Source organism: Enhydra lutris, unplaced genomic scaffold, assembly GCF_002288905.1.
Source record: "Enhydra lutris kenyoni isolate GAN:26980312 unplaced genomic scaffold, ASM228890v2 scaffoldscaffold27, whole genome shotgun sequence".
In the NCBI taxonomy this organism is placed as follows: domain Eukaryota; kingdom Metazoa; phylum Chordata; class Mammalia; order Carnivora; family Mustelidae; genus Enhydra; species Enhydra lutris.
Genome location: NW_019154111.1, coordinates 20,627,831 through 20,649,764, shown reverse-complemented (window position 1 = coordinate 20,649,764; position 21,934 = coordinate 20,627,831). Strand labels below are relative to the sequence as shown.

The following is a 21,934-nucleotide window of genomic DNA, read 5'->3' as shown; positions in this document are numbered from 1 at the left end:
CTTTTTGCTATACTGTCTTACCTCATTTAATTTTTAGAACCACCCTATTGGATAGATACTAGTATTATTCTCACATTATAAGTGAGGAACTTGGTGGTTATCAAGTAATTTGGCAACAGCCATTTAGCTGGTAAATAGTAAGACTGGGAATCAAACCAGGATTGTCTGTTTCAAACATAAGCATGCTTAAGCTTGTGCTATGAATAGATGGATATGTTGAATTACAGCTTCAGGAGGATATAATTTATCTTAAATAATAAATGAGTGAATAAGTGAGTGAATTAGTACATAAAATGTCTCTCAACCCTAAAAAAGACAAAATATTATCGAGAAATGGGGGAAATTTCTAATCTATAGGTTGCTTATCTTTGATATTCACATTTTGGTTCTTAGTTTCAAAATAGGAAAATAACAAGTTTATGTATGAGAAACATAGGCATATTACAGCCCTTTCATTTCCCTCAAGTATTAGGAGGCTAAATATACATTCAAGGGCCATATGGGCAACTCAATCCATTAAGCCTCCAACTCTTGATTTTAGTTCAGGTGTGATCTCAGGGTTCTGAGATGGAGCCCTACATTGGGTTCCATGATTCTCTCTATCTCCTTTTGCCCCTCATGCCCCTGCTCTCTCAAAAAATTAAAAATAAATAAACAAAAAATATACATTCAAATTTGTTTTTGTGGTATGCTCTTTATCATATAAATTATGTGAATTAATAGATGATTTATCGATAAGTATATGTTTGATATTTGTGAAACTCAGCTTTCAGTACTTTTTAACATATATTTTTTTTTAATCTCACTAAAGTCATCTGGGAAATGCCATAAAAATATCTCACTATAAATTATTCAATTGGTTACTTATTTGTCCTGTCTTAATTCAGTTATGAATCCCCTTAACCTAGCTAATGGACAGCCACTGTAATCTACTGTCATGGAAATAAAATAATATTATGTGGTAAGATGAAACTACAAGATAATGAAAATATAACTAACTTATTATGTATTTATACCCTACATACTTTCTGATTCAGAACCTTAATGTGAATTTTCCTTGCCATTTCAAAATTCAGTTACATCTCCCAAGAGTTTATTCTGATGTTGTTTTTGTGAAAATACAAAATTTAATGAATTTTAAAGGAGATCTCTTTTGCTTTCCCCCTATAGAAAATGGAGGATTTTTGGCAAATAAAAGGAGGACACATATCTTTTTTCTGGTCATTTTGTATTTTCTGATCTAGCACTCCTGCTTTCTCAAGTCCTTTTTGACAATGAATGAGCTATATTCTGAGTTCTGGCATTTGCAGGGATTTGATAAAAACTTCTACACTGTCCTTAAACAGGCCACTCTAGATGTCAAATAACTGATTCTGTGTTGGCAATGAAGGAAGTTTTTCCTGCTTTTATCCATCCACACAATGGGGAGTTTTACAGAGTTGGATGAATTTCTGATTGTTTTAAATTTATTTATTTATTTAAAGATTTTATTTATTTATTTGACGGACAAATCGCAAGTAGGCAGAGAGGCAGGCAAAGAGAGAGAAGGGAGGAAGCAGACTCCCTGCTAAGCAGAGAGCCCCATGCCTGGCTTGATCCTAGGACCCTGGGATCATGACCTGAGCCAAAGGCAGAGGCTTTAACCCACTGAGCCACCCAAGTGCCCCAGAATTTCTGATTTTAGGAAAATGTGGCAAATTCTTGCTGATTATGCTGCAAATTCATCCAGGCCCCATGTTGTTTATTTATGATTTAAATGCAGCATATACTACGATGTACTTTACATCTATAGATTATTTGGTGGAATGCTCCATTAATATTCACCATTTAGAAGTATTTTTTATTTGTTCCTTTTGTTTTGCTGTAAATAAAACAAGATCTGTACAGGGAGTATATTGATGGCATGCTAGAACATAGACTGGCTGGGAGCCCAGCTCCCCATTCATTAGTATGGGAAACTTGGGCAAGTTGCTTATACTTTTTAATGTGTCAATTTCTTCCTCTGTAAAATTAGGATCATGAAATATCTACTTCTAGATGGATGTTTTAAGGACAAAATGAGTCTTTATTTTAAATACTTAGAAAAGTGCCTTGCATATTAAAAAAAAATCAGTAAGCATTAGCTAACATTACTATTTTTAATATACCGTTTTTTCTTTTTATCAAACTCAAACATGAAGCTGATGAAATAAGCAAAAGGCAAAGAAACTGCGCTTATGCGCTCATATCAAACTGATGGATGAGTTCCATTTTAGAATGTGAAAAATGATAGAACAATCATGCAGGTGCAGAGAAATTAATATATGTAGATATTTGGGTATTTCATTATTTTTATGCTACTGTTTCTAAATAAAGCAGGATGCTTTCAACACCTCAGAAAGGATTTTTAAAATGGATTATAAACTATCAATGTTGTTAACTATGTAAAATCTACATACAAATGTAACTGAAATTGAACTGAGAAATGAAACAGGTTTGATCTGAAGATAAAAATAACAAGAAAATTAAGTTAAAAATAACCTTAAAAATTGCATTGCATGACTTTTGTTCTTCATCATTTTTTTAAGATCTCAGAACAGTGTCATTTTCCTGCATTTTAGCTTTTTACACTATTGAAGTTTAATAGCCAGGATAGCTTGAAACATTTAAGAAAACAACATTTTCAGATTTAAATTTTAATCATATCTTATTGAACTTCCTCACTTTTATTAGTAGAAATAAATAGTAACATTAACGCAAATTAATATTATTTTAATTCTCATTTAGTCATTTTATGATTGTAACTTATAATGAAAAAGGATCAAGGTAAGGCCCTTTTCATTTTTATCCTTTAAGAAATATTCTGTTTTTAATGGTTCTAAACTTTTGGTAGTTTTCAAAATTACTTTTTTCCTTGGCCTGGGGTACTGGGTGTGTTTTTCCTAAGGAAGAAAGAGAGAAAAAGAAAAAGAAAGAGACAGAGACAGAGAAGAAGGAAGGAGAGGGAAAGGAAAGGAAGAAAAGAAGTTGAGAGAGAGGGAGAAGGTAGTGTGTAGTTAGGAAAGGGATTAGAAAGGCATTTTGGTAGCATTTATCATGTTAGCAGAAATAATCAGATCAGTGTTTTTGCTTTGTTTTAGCTTTCATAACACCACAAGTAACTGAAGAAATTAACATTGAGTATAACAGAGTAACTATGCTTATAATTTATCTTCTGACACAGCATGTAAGTATTTGTCATGCTAAAAGAAAAAGGCCACCATAATAAATTGTCTTGTAGCTCTTCTGAAGTAAGTGAAAAAAATCTGAAGAATTCTCTAAAGTCACCATGAAGCTTTGGCTGCACATTTAAGTGCAATATTCTGTGTCCCAAGAGTTGAATATTCAAATGACTGCACCACCCAGGGACCCCTAAGTTTTTGTGGTTGTTTTCTTTTTAAGTAAACTCTTTGCCCAACTTGATGGGGCTTGAACTCACCACAAGAGTCATGTGCTCTACTGACTGAGCCAGCCAGGCACCCCAGTTCTAAGATTGCAAAATACCCTAATTTTACCCCTTTCTCTCTAGCCATAGCCTCCCTCTCTTTTTGTTTGTCCTTTTAAAATTTCACTTGTGTCCCATCCTTCTGCTCTGCTTTCATTTTTTTTTTTATCTCATTAATCACCTCCTCTGTGGAAGCAGGTATGTTGTGAAGACTTCCTTCCATATGCTCATCTTACCTTTTTGTTCTTTCTGTGGTTTTAACATTTTATATACCAACCCCCCTCCACCTGCAGTGCCACTGAATGTAAGTTGATATTACTGATTATCTCCAATGTCTATAGCAGTAGTATCATTAGAATGTAAAATAAGCAAGTGAACGTCAGAAGCCACTCTTTATCCTCCATCAAATTAAAACAATAATAAAACAGTCACACCTTAAAATACCACAGAAATGCAAATAGCCACTTACGGGATCATCTTTTAAATGTTCCTAACTTGAAGCCAATGATCAGCTCCTTTTGTGGCATATGAAAGCTTATATTTAGGATTGTCAAGTGTAAGACATTAAGCAATAAGGCACATATATTTTGTTTGTGCTTATAAATCAATGATAACATTTGTGAAGCAGGATTGAGGATACTAATTATGTCAAGTAAGAAAAAGTAGGTAGATCTGGCTGACATTAGTTGGAAGGTTCTTTATTAAATGTAAGAAACCCAAATACAGTTAGCTTTTCATTTAATCAAGTCATGTTTCCAGTATAAATGAATGGCTATTGAAGTCTTTATATCCCGTACTTTTCTTAAATGCTTCGCTGAATGTTTAATACTCTGGCATCCCAGTTTGGAGCTTCTTTTAAAGGAGTCTTTCATAAAACTTGGGACAGAAACCTGCTTTAGATGACCACATGAAGAGCTGTACAAAAGAGAAACAAATTATAAAAGCTCAGTGTTACTTGGTTGCTTAAAATTTCTCTCTTCCTCTTTCTTAAAAAAAAAAATGGCATTAATCAATGGCCTACTTTAGTTTCTAGAGCCTAAATAGTTGAAAATTTTATATAAAGGCTCATACAAAATCATTTTATTAAGTGAAAAGGGAACTAGACAATCTTTTGAAATTAAGCAAACAAAAATTTAGCCAAGATAATAAAGACAGCTTTTTAACACATTCAAAATTACTTTACTTCACATACTATTTTAAATTATGTAAATCAATACACTCACCCAGAGTTGCTGTGAATAGTCTTCAGTGTTTTGGCTATCTTCTAGAATCAGTCTTTATGACAAGCATTCCCTACAGTGTCTGTCCATTGGAAGTGCATGGGGCTGGAGGAAGGGAGACCTGGATCCTACCCTGTTTGAACCACTTCTGTATGTTAATTCTGATGTGATAAGACAGTTGATGCTCAGCAGGATTAAATTATCTGGAAAGGAAATGCATAATTTGTTCGGTGACTTTTTCATTAGTTTATTGCAAGAAATAAATGAAACATTATTTGTTTCTAAACAAGAGATTGCAACTATAGATTAATTGATGTAATTGTATTCAAATGAAACTTTACTACTTGGCTGGGTTCCATTAAGGTTTAGTTTCTTTCTACACCTGCAGATGGTTGCTGTCAATCGCCAGAAGAAATGGATGATAAAACGTAGACAGATTCTTAGAAATTCTGCCCCATTTGTTGAAAAGCAACCCAAATCTTAATGAAACCAACAGACAGTTTCCAAGAAAGTGTTTTAGGACCTTTGCCATATGGCACAGTTTGAAGGGTAAGAAAAACACAAGAAAAAAATTTGTGGGAAGAATCTAAATATTATTTTTTTTCCAAAATATAGTCCACTGATTATATAAATTCCGACTCTCTGAAATTTAACTGATTATATTACAATTATTCTTTTGTTTTAATCAACACAGATATTTCAACTAACCAATTCCATCCATAATAACAATGATAACTGGATTCAGTAGAATTAGCTATTCACATTAATAAAAATACATTATTGTTGCCAAACTACTACTTCATTTCATGCATCTCCAGACAATCTCTGAGGGACATTTTCCAAAACACTTTGAAAACATCTTTTGGCACTTTAGATCTTAACAACTTGTGAGTAAGTTTAAAAATGTTTATTTTAAAATGCCATGTAAATATAATCATTTTTAGTTTATGTAAATGAATTATAATCAGAATTTTGTCTGCTGCAGTATAGTGGTGGGAGAAACGAGGTTCTTGAGATAATACACTTTTTTAACATTTGAAGTCATTTTTATTTTGTTTTCTGTTACAATATATAGCTCTTTAAAAGGAACATGGATCAACCTAAGTTTAGAAGAAGAAACAGGGGGTTTCATATCATATGATCATCAAAAGAGGTAAAAGAGCATGGCAGGTTAGCCTAAAGAATAATATATTCAGGCATCAAAATAGAAATTTTGAAGTATTTGAACAGATGCCATTTTGAAGAAACATAGGTCAACTATTGTCCTTACAGAGAGATGATAATTGTTCCTGACTTGGAGGATGCATTTTCAGGAGTAAAAATTACCTTCTGAGAGCATGTAAACCAGCCATTCGATGACAGTCGATAAAACCATATTTTCCATATCTAGCGTTTGCGCTAAGGGTCTTGGCCTCATAATTTTTGTGTAAGGGTATTCCACTGTGGAAACTTGTCCTCGGATAGGGACAAGAGTATGTGTCTCACTTCATCTTAAAATTCACACAGGTACTTGGGTCACCAGTAGCTTTAATTTATTTGCATCACCCCCAGGACCCAACATGGTAAAATATCATTAGTCTTCCTGGTATGTAAGTTCTTTAGGCATAAGATGTTAATCGGTGCTGCAGTAAATAAAGAAAAACTAGATTCTCCCTCTATCCTAACTCTTTCCTCCAGAATAGAATAACGTTTTGGTTTAGGAATCTATTTTCCAAGGTGGATGTGACAATCACCAGAGGTGGACTGTGCCAAGTTTCTGTCAGGTGACACTCCTCCTCCACTGAGAAGGTCAAGGCTGAGGGAGTAGAATTGGTTTTAAGAAATAATCCAAGAGGACAACAGTGTTGCTGTTACTCTGCAGAGAGAACAGTCGATAAAAAGGTGCAAAATGCAACAAAACCTTTAACTCAGAGAAGCAAAACCATACTCCAAGGAAGCATCATCAGCATCACCACCAGCAGCGACAGCAGCAGCCACCACCACCACCAGTACCTGCAAATGAACAACAAGCCAGCCACCAAAATGAACGCTTGACTATTAACCTGAAGAATTTTAGGAAACCAGGAGAGAAGACCTTCACCCAACACAACCAGCTCTTTGTGGGCAGTCTTCCTCCTGACCTCACTGAGGATGAGATGAGGAAACTCTTTGAGAAATATGGGATGGCAGGTGGAGTCTTCATTCATAAGAAGAGCTTTGGCTCTATCCACTGGCAAACAGGAACGCTAGGGGAGATCGCGAAAGCAGAGCTGGACAATGTGACGCTCCGTGGAAAGCAGCTGAGTGTGTGCTCTCTGTGGAAAGTGGCTGAGTGTGTGCTCTGTCTGCCGCAGCGCACCCAGTACGGTCTGAAACCTTCCTTGGTGTGTTTCCAACGAACTGCTGGAGGAAGCCTTTTCCATGTTTAGCCAGGTGGAAAGGGCTGTTGTCACTGTGGATGATCGAGAAAGGCCCCCAGGGGAAGGAACTTGAATTCTCAGGGAAGCCATCGGCTCGGAAAGCTCTGGACAGGTGCAGCGAAGGCTCCTTCCTGCTGACCGTATTTACTCAGCCTGTGACTGTGGAGCCCATGGACCAGCTGGAAGATGAAGACGGACTTCCCGAGAAGCTGGTGATAAAGAACCAGCCATTTCACACGGAGTGAGAGCAGCCACCCAAATCTGCACAGCCTGGCTCCTCAGAGTATGAGTGTGCCACGTGCTGGAAGGCACTCACTGAGACGGAGAAGCAGCAGCAGGACCAAGTGGACCGCAGCATCAAGGAACTTGTGAGAAGCTGGAGATGGAGATTGTGACACCAGCTCATGCTAATGAGACAGGATTTGATGTAGCATCAAGAACTTTGGAGGATGGAAGGGCTGCACAACCAAGGAAGGCAAAAACGGAAGCAACTGGAGCTCAGACGGGAGGAGGAGTGCAGGCGCTGTGAGGAGGAGATGTGGCAGCAACAGCAAGAAATGAGGCAGCTACAGCGGGAAGGATTCAAGGGAACGTGCCCTGATGCAAGAGAACAGGAGATACAGATGGGCCAGGTGGCAATGGAAGGTGCTGTGGGCATCAACAACAGAGTCACCGTGCCCCTGCTCCAGTGCCAGCTGGCACAGCTCCTCAAGGACCTGTCACCATTATGCCAGATGGAACCTTGTGATTGACCCCACCAACTGGCTTTGGCCAAGCTGCTACAATGGAAGAAATTGGGGCAATTAGTGGAACCCCACCTCACCCCCACCCTGCGTTCAACCATCCAGCTCCTGGAGCTGAATTTGCTCCAAAAGAACATCTCTGATACTAACAAAAATCTCAATGTCTAGTTTCCCATAAACCCTTAAGAGAAGGACCCTAGCCTAGCCTGAATTCTGCCTTGGGAAAGTATTAGGAGTTTCTCCCAATAGTTGGGTCTTCCTTGCCTGGACTACTCTGACGGAGTTTGCTGGAGGCTGAGGGTTAGGGAGGGGCGATATTTAACAAATAGTTCTGTGTGGTATATCATTTAATAAGTTGATTCTGTATGGTGCATTCCTGAAGTCTCCCTTGATTATTGAGGGCCTGGGGGTGTGGGTGGGGAGGAACTATGGCAAAATGGATCCAGTTAGAGCTCCCATTAATCTTGATCATTCCATTCATTACTCATCCTGTTGTATTTGCTTTCTCATTCTTATACCCTCCAAACCCAGGGGCACTGCCACATACACCACAAAACCAAACCTCCCCCAGTGACCTTAGTCCCATTGTTCCATTCACTCACAGGTGGGAATTCAGGCAAATGTCCACAGAGGTCACAGACAAGATACATATGGTTCTATTATATCCCATGTATTACCCCTTTATGTCCTAAGGAAGACATTTTCTCTTAGAGATTTTCATTTGGAGTGTATCTTTAAAAAAATCTTGTGTTAAGTTGCCTCCAACTTTTTTCTTGGGTAAGGTCAACCCAGGAATGGCCCTTTTGTGTCTGTGATGTTGCTGTTCACAGATTTCTTGATAGGCCTAGTACAATCTTGGGAACAAGGTTACTATGTGCTGAAGGTTGGACATTTGCTCTTACCCTTGCCTATCCTAGGTAGTTATGTTGTGCATTTTTTTTTTTTTTTTAAACTGGTGTACCATGTTTGATTTGTCCCTGATGTCTTTGGAGTTTTTCTGAGAAATGGAGCAGTAATGCCGTAAACTTATTAAAATACATTTTAAGCCTTAAAAAAAAGGGGGGGTGAGTAATCCACATGGGAGGCATATAAATGACCCTGATAGCAAGACTTGGTTTTCTGTGGCTTTTTTTTTTCCTTTTAATTTACTTCTTTCTTCCCTTCACTGGCAGCAATAGTATGGGAATTGCCATTTCATAGTAAAACTTCCCTCAAGTTACTGCATTAGAAGCACAGTTTAATTACTACATTCATATTAATCATGAGTTTTGTTTTATTTGGCTCAAATAATCAAATTTAGGGAAGCACAAAGAAGTAATATCACAACTAATATTGTAAAGAAGTAAACATATCATAATATAAAATCTCAAAACTATATATCCTACTTATTTTTTTATATCCTAGTTATTTTTTGCTTAACCCTATTATTTAAGGTGGTATATAGTTACAGTTTGTTTTATTTTTTTGTTCCCCTTCTCATTTATTTGTCATGAGAAGTATTCAATCAGAAGCCATCACACCCCTTGTTAAGAATATTATGTAATTTATGTAAGGAGAGGATGGGAAACTATATTGAGTAATAGCTATAGACGTTTCCTGATCTGAGAGCCTGTGATTCTGTGAATAATCACCCTGCTTTCCCACTATCATCTCCTAGACTTGAGATTCTCCCAAATTGTCCATATCGTCTTCTGTGATGAAAGTGCCACCTCCTTTTGTTTGTTTGTTCCTCGCAGTCATATATGGCTTAATTTGAGCTCTTTCCAAGTCCCTTGACACATTCTGTCTTTGAAGGCTGGTTCCAGATGTGGTAGAAATTTATTTTTTTTCCTATAGCTTATCACCATAGAGATATAATTAGTGGCAATAATATTAACATTAGAAATGGGTAATTACACAAACCATTTGGATTCTAATTTTTGATTAAGCTAACAAAAATCAAATATCCTTCTTCATAGAGAGATAGTTATTCCAGGTCTCCTTAAATTGAGTACTTTTCTGAAACAGTAAGTTGTACTAATGGTAGAACTAATGGTAGATGGCTGGCAGGATGAGGGGAAAAAGTGTAGAGATACATTCAGTCCATAAGTATCAACTAGGATACTTGTTAAAATCTCCAACTGGTGGCAGGAGTGGGATTGACAAGGGTGTATATATCTATATGTATGTATGAATGAATATATGTGTGTATAAATAACATACAGTGTTATATTAGTCTCAGGTGTCCAATATAATGATTCAAAAATTCTTTATATTTTTCAAAGTTCAATCAAGATAAGTGTACTCTTAAGCCCCTTTGTCTATTTCACCAATCCCCCCACCTCCTTTTCTTCTGGCAACCACCTGTTTGTTTTCTATGTTTAAGAGTCTGGTTTTTTGTTTGTCTCTTTGTTTTCTTTCTTAAATTCCACATATGAGTGAAATTATATGGTATTTATCTTCCTCTGACTGACTTATTCCACTTAGCATTATACTTTCTAGGTCCATCCATGTTGTTGCAAATGGAAAGATTTCATTCTTTTTTTCTTTTTTATGTTTGAGTAATATCCCATTGTATCTGTACATCACTCTTTTTTTTTAAGATTTTTATTTATTTATTTGACAGATCACAAGTAGGCAGAGAGGCAGGCAGAGAGAGAGAGGAGGAAGCAGACTCCCCACTGAGCAGAGAGCCCGATGCGGGGCTCGATCCCAGGACCCTGGGATCATGACCTGAGCTGAAGGCAGAGGCTTTAACCCACTGAGCCACCTAGGTGCCCCTATACATCACTCTTTATGCATTTATCTATGGATGGACACTAGGTTGCTTCCATATCTTGGCTATTGTAAATAATGCTACAATAAACATAGGGATGCATATATCTTTTCAAATTAGTGTTTTCACTTTCTTTGGGTAAATACCCAGTAGTGGGATTACTGGATCATATGGTATTTCTATTTTTTAATATTTAGAGGAGTCTCCATATTAATTTCCACAGTGGCTGTACCAACTTGCATTCCTACCAGTAGTGCACAAGGGTTCCTTTTTTTCCACATCCTCACCAACACTTATAATTTCTTGTGTTTTTTATTTTAACCATTCTGACAAGTGTAAAGTGATATCTCACTCTCGTTTTGAATGATGTTGAGCATCTTTTCATGTGCCTCTTAGCCATCTCTATGTCCTCATTGGAAAAAATGTCTATTCAGATCCTCTGCCCATTTTTTAAATCAAATTATTTATTAATTTTTTTTCATGTTGAGTTGTATAAATTCTTTATATATTTTGGATATTAACCCCTAATTGCATATATCATGTGCAGATATCTTCTCCATTCATTAAGTTCCCTTTTGTTTTGTTGATGGTTCTCTTTGCTGTACAAGAGCTTTTTGTTTTGGTGTAGTACAGTAGTTTGATTTTGCTTTTGTTTCTTTTGCCTGAGGAGACATATCGAGAAAAATGTTTCTATGGCCAATGTCAAAGAAATTACTGCCTATGTTTTCTTCTAATTGTTTTATGGTTTTAGCTCTCACATTTAGGTCCTTAATCATTTTTAGTTTATTTTGTGTATGGTTTAAGAAAATGGTCCAGTTTCATTCTTTTGCATGTAGCTGTCCAACTTTCCCAGGACCATCCCTTGAAGGGACTGTCTTTTCCCCATTGTACATTCTTGCCTCCTTTGTCAAAGCTTAACTGACCATAAAATTATGGGTTTATTTCTGGGCTCTCTATTCTGTTCTGTTGATCTATGTGTCTGTTTTTCTGCCAGTACCACACTGTTTTGATTACTACAGTTTGCAATATATCTTGAAATCTGGGATTTCAAAATAGCTGGGATACCTCCAGCTTTGTTCTTTCTCAAGATTACTTCAGCTATTTGGGGTCTTTTGTGTTTCCATACAAATTTTAAGATTATTTGTTTTAGTTCTGTGAAACATGCTATTGATATTTTTATAGGAATTGCATTAAATCTGTAGATTGCTTTGAGTAGTATGGATATTTTTAATAATACTGATTCTTTCAGCATGGAGTTTCTTCCCATTTGTTTGTGTCATCTTCAATTTCTTTTATCAGTGTTTTATTGTTTTTGTAGTACAGGTCTTTCATCTCCTTGGTTGAATTTATTTCTAGGTATTCTGCTATTTTTGGTGGAATTCTAAGTGGGATTGTTTTCTTTATTTCTCTTTCTGCTACTTCATTATTAGCATGTAGAAATGTAGCAGATTTCTGCATATTAATTTTATAACCTGTGACTTTACTGAATTCACTTATCAGTTCTAGTAGTTTTTGGTAGGATCTTCACAGTTTTCTATATATAGTATTATGCCATCTGCAAATAGTGAAAGTTTTACTTCTTCCTTACCAAATTGGTTGCCTTTTATTTTATTTTATTTGTCTGATTGCTGTGGCTAAGACTTATAGCACTATGCTGGATAAAAGTGGTGAGATGGACATCCTTGTCCTGTTCCTGATTCTAGAGGAAAAGTTTTTCATCCTTAAGAAATGATGTTAGCTGTTGAGGTATTTTTTTTTTTAACTGTCTGTATTTTTTCAAGGGGTCACTAGGTAATTTTAATGAATTACTATCATTAAAATAAACACTGGCTCAAGAAGTTATTTTCTCTCCAGTAATGATTTGTTTATAACCCCAAACACTGTGTCCCTGCTTGAAATGAGAAGATAGACTATGCAGTGTGAGTATTTAGTTATAATTTGGTTTGACCTGCCCTTTTTTTTCTTTTCTTTCGTGGAACTTATATATGGAAAACAGAAAAAATAATAGATATTTTTAATACTTTACACATACTTATACTTATCACACTGCAGAATATGATATACGTCTTTAAAATATTATATTTGAGTTTTGAAACAAGAATAACCATATAGTATTATTTTCCTTTACCTGTAAAAACAACAGCAGTTCTTTCATTTATTTAACTTTTACATACAGGTGACTTAAAACATGAAGGATATTATGAATGAGTTTTCATGCAGGTTGCAATTTTTGCAATTGAAGTTGATGTCATTTTCTAAATCTGTTCAAGCAGAGATTATCAGACCTAATGTGTATATGACATAAAATATCAGTGTCTAGCAAAGATTCTATTTAGTGAGGCTCCATCAACTTAGTGTATATGGAGAAGCAGTAGTATAGAGCACTAGAAAGAACACTTCAACAAGAGTCAGTAGACCTGAGTTCTGTTGAGAAGTTGTTTCTTAAATGTCTTTCCCTTTCAGTCCTCTACCGGTAAACCTCATCAGGTTGGAATAGATTACTGGTAAACCCCCTCCCCATTCTAAAATTATAATTCTGTAACTTGTATTTTCTAAGAAACTATATGCACAAGTGTACAAAAGTATATTTAAGCAAGCATATGTATATGAAATACATATATAATGGCAAAACAAGAACACAAGTATAGGAAGTCTTTGGAGGAAAAGTACTCAATGAGAATCAATTTACAGAAGTTTTAATGAGGTGTGTTTGTTGTTTTGAAAACAAAGTTTTCCTATTTTCTGACATAGTATCAAGAACTTCCTCCTTCTGAAAAATGATTCTAAGACACTGTTCCTTTGAAGTTTTTGAAAGTTTTTATTGAACTGCACAGAATAAAGTCTATTTGAACATGATAAGCTGACATAGTAAATCAGAAATGTCAGGCTGTTTTACATTTCAGAGACTCACAGTAATAAAAATTGTTCTTTAATCCATTAAATATAACATCTTTACACAAGAGAATTCTGATATGAAGATCTCCAGGAATTTGAAGAGTTTAATGATATTATTGAGTACTTACAGTTGTTAGTCATGATTTCTGTGTTGTATTTAGGCATCCTAATTATGAATATTTCATCGTCGCATATAATTTTGTAACTTCTTTTAAATTTATTTGTATCATAGTGTGCTCCACTGAGCAGAAACCCAAAACATAATTAAAATATGAAACACTTCCACAATTCAGACATGGTGTTTAGGTTTTCTTTCTTTTCAGTACCTCTTTTAGCTCATCTACTAGTAGAAGGTACAGTGATTCTCTAGGTGATGTAGTTAGTCTTTGCCTGAATTATTTTGGGAGGGAAACTTTTCAAAGGATTTGTTTAATCTAAATTATGTCCATTCTTTTATTCTCATTTTCACCTTTCTAATGTGAGGTGGGTTTATCAGAGCATAGTATAATAGTGTTTTGAAGTTACCTATGGAATTCTCTACCTCAGATTTTTCATGGATTATTTTTCTCTAGGTCAGGTATCTCTTACTGGTACTATTTTTTCACATCACTGTTTTATCATGAATAAACTAACAAAATAATATCAATTTCAAAATGAGTGAGTGTTTTTCATGTTCTTTTGAGGTCCATCTTTATACAGACTCTTAATAAAGCTTTAAACCTGACTTAGTTGAATAAGTATTTTTTAGATTATCATTTATTATATCAGTTATTTGGTTTATCCAGTAGACATATTTAAATGCACTAAAGGTTTTCTATACAGAATAGAATACGGTGAAGGACGCTAGTCTAGTAGGCAAGATAACTGGTTTCTGATTCTAACATTGCTATTTTCCTTAATTGCTATGTAATCCTAGGCAACACTACATAACCTTGACTTTTAATTTTCTCACCACAAACCATGTAAAAGGTCCCCTGTTACTGCAGCATTCAAGAATAGACCAGAGAATTAATATGGGGAAACATGCAGAAGAAATAAAAATTATATGCATGATTGGATTATATAACCTTTAAGGTTCTTTACAATTTTAAGAGTCTATTGCTTCATATACAGAATTATGCATTATCCTTTAGATGTGGACCATCGTATTTCAGTTATCAAGGACAAATTTCCAGTTCTCTTTCGAGCTGTGTGTGTGTAAACATGCATGCATGTGTGGGTTTGACCAAGCTTATACTATATTATTTTATACATTTATTATTTTGGATGTTTATTATGCATCTGTCATGTGACCGGCACTGTTCTGGACACTAGGGTTACATTAGAGGAACACACAAATTATTTAGATACCAGAAAGTGATAAGTGCTAATGAAAACATAGAACAGAGGAAAAGAAAAGGGAATTAGGCTGCATTTTTTGTTTAAGTGGTCAGATTTGACCTCATTGAGAAGGTGGCATCTGAGCAAAGACTTGAAATAGTTCAAGTAAACGAGCACGCTGTTATCTAGAGGACAACATTTCATGAAAGAGTTATACTAGCACAAGCCTATAAAGCATAAATATGCCTAGTAAGTTCACTGGATAGTAAAGTCAGGCAGTTGGAGGTGAATGAGTGAGGAAATGGTTAGATCAGAAAGGAAGGGGAGGCTGACCTTGTAATTACTGTAGGGTCTTGTTGTGACTTGAGTTTGACTCTGCAAAGAGGAACTAGTAGATGGTTTGGAGCAGAGGAAAGATGTGATCTAATTTGGATTTTACTCTGACTATTGTGTTGAGAGAGTTTGCAGATAGATGGAAACAGGAACCAGTTAATAAATGATTATAGTAATCATTGGAGTAATAATGATAGTTTGGTATCAAGGTAGTAGCGATGGAAATTTTGAGGATTGGGTTCTGACTATATTTTAAGATATTACAACAGAAGTTCCAACAAATTTCGTATGACTGTGAGAATAGAAAAATCTGGAATGAAGCCAAGAGTTTTGTTTCAGCAGCTGAAAGGATGGGCCATCCCTTTAAGTGAGAATTGGAAAAGACTCAGTAAAATAGGTTAGCAGGGACAAGGGAGATGAGAAGTTCAGCTTTACATGTGTTAATTTGGAGATATCTATTTGACATCTCAGTGGATCTGTCAGGTAGGCAGTTGTATATATGAGTTTGAAATTCAGAAGACACATCTGGGAAAGACATATAAATTTGGGTGATATGGGCATATTGTTGTTATTAAAGTTATGTGCTGATTGAGGTAACAGTGTAGTGGTTGTAGGCAGAGAAGAAGAAAGAATAAAGAACTGAGATCAGGGAACTCCAGTGTTAAGAGATCTGGAAGAGGAAGAGAAACCAAAAGAGGAGACTGAGGTGGAATAATAATGTTGCTGGGAGAGAAGCAAGAGTGTGGTATAGTGGAAGCCAAGTGAAGAAAATACAACAAGGGCAATATACTTGATGTTGATGAGTTTCAAGAATTGAAAAGTGACCACTGGATAGAGCAATCTGGTTGTAATTGGTGATCTTGACAAGAATAGTTTTGGTGTAATAATCAGGGGGAAATCTGATTGGCAAGGATTACAGAAGAAAAAGAGAAATGGAATTCTGTGTTACTGAATTTAGTCAAATATCTCAAGATATTTTGCTACAAAAGGGAAAAGATAATCAGAGTTATAGTTGTTAGGTGAAATGGGACTTAATGGAGGATTTTTTTAAGATGAGAAAAGAATAACATTTTTTTGCTGGTGGTATTCATCTCTACTACATAAGAAAAAAATAATAATGTAGATAAGTGGGAATAAATTCCATTATGTGGTCCTTGGATAGGTGATGGGAAATTGTACTTAGTACACAAGGGAAGGTTTTAGAAAGGAGTAAATATCATTTATTTCCAGAAACCTGACAAGGGAGCAGAATGTTGCAGGTTGACATATGTGGCTATGAGAGTTCCTGGAGATTCTTTCTCGTTGCTTTAATTTTCTCAGTGAAAAAAAAGAAGCAAAGTCATCAAATTGGAGTATTAGGATGAATGTGTTGGAAATTTAAGAAGAAAGTAGAAAAGGGGTGCCTGGGTGGCACAGTTGATTAAGCATCTTCCTTCAGCTGGGGTCATTGTCCTGGTCCGGGGGTTCTGGGATTGAGCCCCATGTTGGTCTCTTCCCTCAGCTCAGTGGGGAGTCTGTCTCATCCCCTTCCCCACCCCGCTCGTTCTCTTTCTCATGCGCTCTCACTCACTCTGAAATAAATGAAAAAAAGTCTTTGAAGAAGAAAGGAGAAGGTATGAAATAGTACTACAGGATAGTAGAAAATACATGAACTAGTGAAATATAGTTGATTGTGGGTAGGCTTAGGGGACCTCTAAGAGTTTGTCAAACTGAATTTAAGGTGAGATCATTCAGAGCTGTTCTGTATTTCTGCATGCATAATTAGCTGCCATATGCAAGTGCTGAAGAGGCAGAGTTAGATTTAAGCAGGATTGTAATTTGCCTAGTAAAGGTTGTTGAGGGACATTGAGATTTTTTTTTTTTTTAAGATTTTATTTATTTATTTGACAGACAGAGATCACAAGTAGGCAGAGAGGCAGGCAGAGAGAGAGGAAGGGAAGCAGGCTCCCTGCTGAGCAGAGAGCCCGATGCGGGACTCGATCCCAGGACCCTGGGATCATGACCTGGGCCGAAGGCAACGGCTTAACCCACTGAGCCACCCAGGCGCCCGACATTGAGATGTTTATAGTTCAATTGATTGATGGTCCCAGTGGATTGTGAGAGCTGAGATACTAGAGTAATTGAGCTGAAAAGATAGGAGATGATGGTCAGAGAACTGGATACATGAAACAGATTATGGAAGTATGGGCGTTCCTTGTAATGAATAGGTCTAGAAATGGCCAGGGCATTGATTGGTTAAAATAATATGAAGGACAAGATATTTAGAGGAAAGAAGATCAAGCAATCAAAAGGCCAAATTTCAGGAAGGATCGTATATGTATATATTGAAATTATCTAGAATTAAATCAAGAGTTATGTTGGGGAGAGAGGCAGGATCTAAAATACTTGAAAAACATGGAGGAGTTAATTGCAAGATAATCCAGTGACTGCAGCAATGAAGGTAATGAGCAATATAATCTAATGACAATAAAGTAAATGCTAGAATTTATGGGGAGCAGGGAAGGAAAATGGTGTAGAAACAATCGTAAGAATGAAAGTGGCGGGGCACCTGGGTGGCTCAGTGGGTTAAGCCTCTGCCTTCAGCTCGGGTCGTGATCTCAGGATCCTGGGATCGAGCCCTGCATCTGCATCAGGCTCTCTGCTCAGCAGGGAGCCTGCTTCCTCCTCTCTCTCTGCCTGCCTCTCTGCCTACTTGTGATCTCTCTCTGTCAAATAAATAAATAAAATCTTAAAAAAAAAAAAGAATGAAAGTGGCCATCTTTCAATATGACCACATTATAATAGGCAATCTCTTATGTGATTTTTAAAACTTTCTATGGCTAACATAATATAGAAACTCATTAAATAATAACAACCAATTAACTTAAGTGTTGATATAGAATAGAGAAATAAAGTGCTTCAAACAAATATGTCATAAAAAAATATGTAGGTATGGGGCGCCTGGGTAGCTCAGTGGGTTAAAGCCTCTGCCTTTGGCTCAGGTCATGACCCCAGGGTCCTGGGATCGAGCCCCACATTGGGCTCCCTGCTCTGCAGGGAGCCTGCCTCCCCCCTCCCCCCTCTGCCTGCCTCTCTGCCTACTTGTGATCTCTGTCAAGTAAATAAATAAAATCTTAAAAAAAAATATGTAGGTAAACAATGCTAGAGAGAGTTCTGTGTTAGAAAGAAAAAGTATGAAAGAATAAGGCAGTTGTGGGTTTCAGTCACAGCTCTGCCATTTACGAGCTACGTTCTTTCTTAACTTTCATCTCTGCTATGAGGAGAAAAACTACTACCTCACAGAGTTATTGTGAGGGGTAAGAACAATGATTTATGTAAAGCACCTGGCACTGAAAAAACATCTAATTAATGTTAGTTCCCTCCCTTTAAAGTAGAGATTCAAATACTGAACATCTTTACAAGGTTCCACAACAAAGACTTCTGAGGTACATAATGTCTATTTCCATCACCACGGATAAATGATTCATGAACTCATTCATACACACCAACTATGTGTTATTTCAGTGACTTGAAAATATGCTTGTGGACTCTTACTGGTTTTTTTTTTTTTTTTTCAATTTCTGGCTGTATATCACTTATTATAACACTTACTGGAAACAACAATCACAAAAGGAAACTCTGGACATTATCATTTTCTTTTTAGTGAATTATAAAGCGAGCAGTAAGTTTTTTTACTTTCTTAAATTATGTGGATATATAATTAGCATGGTCATTGAATAACATATAACTATATTAAATGATTATTTAGAATATTTCATGAATAGTGAAATGCATATAACTGAATGATAATGTGACAAGATGGAAAATGATATGTATTTTCTGTTAAAATACACTGATGTTGAATGAATCTTACTAAATGATTGTAATTGGTTGTATAAAGAATTTTAAAGATTTATTTATTAAGAGGGAAAGAGAGAGCATGATCCATGGGGAGGGGCAGAGGGAGAGAATCTTTTAGACAAATTCCACACTGAACACATAGCCTGACTCAGGGCTGGATCCCACCACCTATAAGATCATGACCCAAGCCGAAACCAAGAGTTGGGTGCTTAACCACCTGAGCCACCCAGGTGCTCCAGTTATATAGAGAACTTTAAAAAGCATGAAGATAAATTTCTGGCCTTTATATGATCAATGAGGAGTAAAAACTGATGCAAGACAAACAAGGAGTGGAGGGAGAAGCTTTATCCATACAGTCATTGAGCACCTAGGACTTCTGCCATTCCCTAGAATCTTGTAGTCCTTGTTGAATCCTCTTCATGTGGCCAGTAGAAGAATACAAAGAATGAGAGTTCATGAAGCATTTAAAAAGTTCTGTAGGTCAGGAGCGCCTGGGTGGCTCAGTGGGTTAAAGCCTCTGCTTTCGGCTCAGGTCATGATCCCAGGGTCCTGGGATCGAGCCCCACATCGGGCTCTCTGCTCAGCAGGGAGCCTGCTTCCTCCTCTCTCTCTCTCTGCCTGCCTCTCTGCCTACTTGTGATCTCTCTGTCAAATAAATAAATAAAATATTAAAAAAAAAAAGTTCTGTAGGTCAGCCTTAAAGTGGTGAGCATTATGTTGGCCTACTTGCCACTGGCCAGAACTAGCCAGATGAAGCACCCAGATAAAAGGAGGCTGGGAAATGCAGTCTAAATGTATGTCAAGGGGCATATGGGCTTACAGGTGTACCAGTTGGTCCATTCCAGAGCTGAGCTGATGTGTTACTAGATGTTACATTAGAAGGATGAACACTGTATATTATAAAAATGTGGGAAACGAATGGATCAGTTCAAGCTATCTGGGTACTGGCCAGGCAGATACTGTTTCACAGGAGGGACGGATGGTACAGTGTGCCTTGCAAGAGGCCGAAAATTTGGTCAAGTGTATTTTTCAGGGAGGGAATAACACTGAGAGTAGGAAAGAACATGTAATACATTTCAACAGTGAAATTCATCTAAGTACTCAAATGACTTGTCTAAGGAATCACAGTTATCCTGAATCTACATCTGGATATAGGCCTAATAAATTCTATGGTTTCAGATTGTTATGAAGGAAATCATATTTCCTGTTATCTTAATTATACCAACTGTACTGTGCATATCTTACATAGAAAGGGTCTTGACTAGATTGTCTTATTACTTTGAAAAGTAGCTTAATTTAGCCACAGTTTAAGGAAAAATAGAAGAACTAATATGACACACAAGTGGATATACATTAGAAAACAAATTATGGAGAACAGACTATGCCGCCTACTCAGAACTGAACCAGACAACATCAAGTGTATAGGAACAGATATTGCAGTAATGAGAGCACAGCTGTTTAGGATTATGCTGAAATGTAGGAAACATTATTCAAGGAACAAAGAAAGGAAACCAAAGAGAACAGCTTTAAAACAGCACCTTCATATTTAGCCTCATATTGCATATTTTACATATTTTAATCATATCTCACTTTCTTCCAAAATAGACTTGAGGCGGTTTATAACAAGATAATGTTACGATAGCACAGACGCAAAGACAAGACAAGATGGGCTAGTGGTGGAATAATACCAGATTACTCACACTAGATTACTAATGCTCAGGGTAAACTTGAATTTAGGACAAACGTTTGGCATTTAGCTTCCTGGCACTTGAGTCAAAAAAGAAAAACAAAACTATGTTATATCACTTGGTAAAATAATATATTCTTTAGTAAAAAGGAGCAGGTGGTTTTTTATTCTCCCATAGTCCTCATCTCTAAGAGGGACTTATTTCACAATTATTTCATAAGGCAGTTTTACAAGAGATGGCTTCAGCAACATCCTATAAATAAATACTGAACTTCTATTTCTTGCTTGGCTCTCTGCTGAGTTCTTGGGACACACAGATGAATATGAAGCATCCTTACCCTTAAGGAGCTCACAGCTAGTATAAATCTAATTGGGCAGTAAATGTAATAAATGAGTTACTTGCAAGACATAATGGTAGCCCAAAGGAAAAAGTGTCAGCACAGTCAAAGAGACAAGACCTCACAGGGGGAGAAATGTTGAACTGCTCTTAAAGTGTGAATAGGTCAAGGATTAAAAGAAAAATGAGCAGAACTTTCTCTTCTCTCAAAAAACAAAAACTGCAATGCTTAGTTTTATGCAGATACTTGGGAGAGAATTTCTTTGAAGAACCAAAACAGTATAATTCAGATGCCTAAAATTTTGATACATTTGGCTAAAAAGTGCTAAAATTAGAGGAATGAATTTTTGACTGATCCCTTCAGCTGTATTTGAAAGTAATTAACTGTATATTTTTCACCTAGTGGTATGCTTTCCCACATCATAAGTAGCAAGATGGAAATATCTCCTTTTTTTTTTTTTTAACCAAGTCTGGATTATTTTTAATTGTAGCAAAATATATGTAACAAAATTTACTCTCTTAACCATTTTAAGTATATAGGTCAGTACTGTTAAATATGTTTACATTATTGTTCAACCAATCTCCAGAAATATTTCATCTTCCAAAACTGAAACTCTACACATGAAACAAACCACATTTCCCCCCTCTTCCCCTCTTCCCATCCCCTGGCAGGCACCATTGTACTTTCTGTTTCTGTGAATGTAACTACTCTGGATCTCTCACATAAATGCAGTCATATAGTTATTTTCTTTTTTTGCAATTAGGCTATTTCACTTAGCATAATGTTCTCAAGGTTGATCTGTATTGGATAGCATACAGTGTGTCGAATGTCCTTCCTTTTTAAGGCCAAATAATATTCTTTTGTGTGTATATACCACATTATAATTAACCATTCATTCATCAATGGGCATTTCTACCTTTTAATTATGGTAAATAATCCTT

At 36.3% G+C, this 21,934-nt stretch overlaps 1 protein-coding gene and 1 pseudogene across 1 annotated transcript in view; both read left to right on the top strand.

Annotated features, from left to right (window-relative positions):
- LOC111152009 (potassium voltage-gated channel subfamily D member 2) overlaps nucleotides 1-21,934 on the top strand; it is a 498,811-nt gene that overhangs the window by 71,770 nt on the left and 405,107 nt on the right. The window lies entirely within an intron of this gene.
- On the top strand, nucleotides 6,582-7,968 carry LOC111151875 (annotated as a pseudogene).